The following is a 3,945-nucleotide window of genomic DNA, read 5'->3' as shown; positions in this document are numbered from 1 at the left end:
GCACTTTTTGTACAGAAAGCCACTACAATAGTTTAAAACAAATAAAGTGCAGTTTTGTGCATGATGTCACACAAGATATTTCAATAAGTGTCAAATAAAAATGAGCTGAATAACTATAATAATGACTATTTTTTCATACGGTGTTGATCTGGAAATGGTGGCTTCGGCATTTTGTTGGTGTGGCACCGAATGGAGATGTTGACATGCGGAGTTTCAAGCACTCCTCATTCTCTAGGGGGCAACGCTTTTGCCGCATAATTGTTCAACATCTTGCCGCTTGAAGCCAAACCACAGCCAGACGATGGGCCCCGTGCTGTTTTTCTTGGGAATTAATTATTCCTCCATTTGTTACCAGATTGGCACCTTCTTTCTCTCGTATTACCACTCGCACCACTCCGCTAGCATCACAGCTAACGTTACTATGCCACTACCTCTCTGCTCCGCGAGGGCGTATGACGTTGCACGCGCGATCGTATGTGACGTATGTAAGCAGGTGCGCTTGTTTTATGTCTCTGTGAGAAGGAGAGACAAGAAAGAGTGGGAAACGCATGCAGTGTAATGCCCGCAACTAAAAGCAACTGCGTGAGAACGTATACTCCAATATCACGATATAGTCATTTTCTATATTGCACACAGACAAACCCGCGATATATCGAGTATATTCCATATATCACCCAGCCGTAATTTGAACCAATCTTTTTCCAGGGTGAAATGATAATTCAACATACATTTTCAATTATTTGGCTTGTATTAGTAATTATGATTTACTGCATTTGGCTGTGTTTTTGACAGCACTTATTGTATCAGGTTGATACTCAAAGCGTGTCACTGAATTTGCAATTGTTGTGAGTTCCGTTGATAGTGTCAGAGTCCAAGGAACTCAGTGAATACTTTTTAGATATACAGAAGCTGAATGTCTTTTGTAGCCAATTCTAAGCAACTGCAACCATCTTCAGCTCAAACAATTTCACATACCAAATGGTCAATTTTGAATTACAGGAAAATTATACTAGGATGTTAAGGAACAACCAAGTCACAAACCTGTCACAAATTGTAATCTGGAACACTAAAGCCAGTTTTTACATAACCGTGATGATAATAAAGTGCCGATCAAGAAATAAACACCTTAAATTGGCAAACTTAAAACATGTGACTGCAACCTCACACTTTGAAAACGTTATGTAGAGTGTATAAAAACGTAGTATTTAATGTGTTATTAAAGAAGTTTGAGGAGTAAAGAAAAGACGAGGTCCCGCCGAGATTTGAACTCGGATCGCTGGATTCAAAGTCCAGAGTGCTAACCATTACACCACGGGACCGCTGTTGCTGCTGCTGGGATATTTGAGCTATTAAAGGTGTTCAATACTCATAGACGCATATTTCACATTTTCATTTCCTGGACTTACATTACCGACGACAACGTGGGAACAAAGGTTGTTTCTAGAAAGCGAAGGGACAAGCGGTAGAAAAATGGATGGGATACAATGTCCGAGCATTTTTACGCTAACCCCAAGTCACCATTTACGCTAACGCTAGCATGTTAGTGCTACGGAAAATGGCGGCGTAGATTCCGATACGGCAGCCCCGCGTAATAAAACCACGATACGTTGCCAACAAAACACGACAAGTCATTCGTTGCCAAGAACTTGGTGGAAGTGCAGCGTGCCAAGTCTCTTACTGTCCGTGTTTAGCGCCACTTCCCAAGCTGGACACGCTGCGCCGTTGCAGCTGCGCAAAATGAAAGCGTTCCCCTTCAAAATAAAAGCGTAGTTCGGTGGATAATCCACACGATGTCATAAAGACAAACAACAAACAAGCCGCCAGAATAAATGAGAAGAGATATTGTTAATGCGAGAAGGCGCTGCCAGGCACATTAGAGCTCAGGGGTGTCCAAACTTTTTTCCACTGGGGGCCAGCCGCCACACACAATCAAAGCATGCAAAAAAAATTTTAATAGTTTGTATTTTCAAATCTAATACAACATATATAGTTTTAACCTTGCAGGGATGAAGGGTTTCAGTCATCCATCCATCCATTTCCTACCGCTTGTCCCTTTTGGGGTCGCGGGGGGTGCTGGAGCCTATCTCAGCAGCATAAGTCATAAGTCATATTTTCTATATATATATATATATATATATATATATATATATATATATATATATATATATATATATATATATATATATATATATATATATATATATATATATATATATATATATATATAAATATGGCTGTGAATCTTTGGGTATCCCACGATTCGATTCAAAATCGATTCTTGGGGTCACGATTCGATTCAAAATCGATTTTTTTTTTCAATTCAACACGATTCTCGATTCAAACACGATTTTTTATTTTTATTTTTATTTTTATTTTTATTTTTAATTTTTTAATGAAAACAATACACAACAATACCATAATCTTTGGCAGCTTATATATATATATATATATATATATATATATATATATATATATATATATATATATATATATATATATATATATATATATATATATATATATATATATATATATATATATATATATATATATGTATATATATATATATGTAAACATATATGTATACATCTATATATATATATATATATATATATATATATATATATATATATATATATATATATATATATATATATATATATATATATATATATATATATATATATATATTTATATTTGATGTGACGTAATTGGAGCCTTATATGTGTCAATAATTCATAACAACAAATATATATTTTGCATTCTGCTGTAGTTGCTTTATTGAGTTTACAATCCCCTGGCGCTGTGTTGTACTGTTTTTCTACTTGTCTTGTTTATTAGTGTCCATATGCTTGTTTGTAAATGTTGAACATTATAAATAAAAGTTTATAAAAAAAAAAAAATAATATTAATAATTAAAAAACAATTCATGACAACATTGATTTTAATTAATTTGTTGTTGTTTTTAGCAATGACAGTTTAAAAAAAATCCCACTAAAATTAAAATGTTAAAAATAAGTTACACATTTATTCCTCGGTTATAACTTTGCATTATATTAATATTTGTTCTTTGTTTGCTTGTTTTATGCCCTTTTGTCAAATAAAACTTTGTTTTTTATAAAGCAAACACATGTAATATGCAATATCTTCCCTAAAATATATTTCAAAGTGGAATATTTGATGTGAAGTAATTGAAGCTTTAAATAGGTCAATAATTCATAACAACATTGATTTTTAATTTATCATAATTTTTTTGAGCAATGTCTGAAAAAAATAAATCCCACTAAAATTCTTGGGGATCTAAAAGACCCCCACTCATAAAAAATGTCACACATTTATCCTTCGATTATAACGTTTTATAATTTTTTTTGTTTGTTTTTTGCCCTTTTTGTCACAGCAACCTTTTCTTTTTGGATGGCAAACACATCAAATATGCAATATTTTCCCTTTAAAAATATTTCAAAGAGTAAAATTTGATGTGACGTAATTGGAGGCTTGAATATGTTGATGATTCATAAAAACGGATTGATTGATTTTAATTATTTTGTTGTTGTTTTTTTTAGCAATGACCGTTTAAAAGAAAATCCCACTAAAATTATTGGGGATCCAAAAGGCTCCCACTCATAAAAATGTTAAAAATAAGTCACACATTTATCCCTCGTTTATAACTTTGCATTATATTCATATTTTTTGTTTGTTTGCTTGTTTTATTCCTTTTTGTCAAAGAAAACTTTGTTTTCTATAAATCAAACACATTAAATATTTACCCTAAAATATATTTCAAAGTGGAATATTTGAAGTGACGTAATTGGAGCCCTATATGTGTCAATAATTCATAACAACATTGATTTAAATATATATATATATATATATATATATATATATATATATATATATATATATATATATATATATATATATATATATATATATATATATATACAT

The 3,945-nt window shown here is 31.7% G+C and overlaps 1 non-coding gene across 1 annotated transcript; it reads right to left on the bottom strand.

Annotated features, from left to right (window-relative positions):
• Nucleotides 1-1,247: 1,247 nt before the first annotated feature.
• Nucleotides 1,248-1,319, bottom strand: trnaq-uug (transfer RNA glutamine (anticodon UUG)). Its single transcript has one exon. It is a non-coding gene; the product is annotated as a tRNA-Gln (tRNA).
• Between the last annotated feature and the right edge of the window lie 2,626 nt (nt 1,320-3,945).

This window comes from Entelurus aequoreus, linkage group LG01, assembly GCF_033978785.1.
Source record: "Entelurus aequoreus isolate RoL-2023_Sb linkage group LG01, RoL_Eaeq_v1.1, whole genome shotgun sequence".
In the NCBI taxonomy this organism is placed as follows: Eukaryota; Metazoa; Chordata; class Actinopteri; order Syngnathiformes; family Syngnathidae; genus Entelurus; species Entelurus aequoreus.
This window is presented reverse-complemented; position numbering and strand designations above follow the sequence as displayed.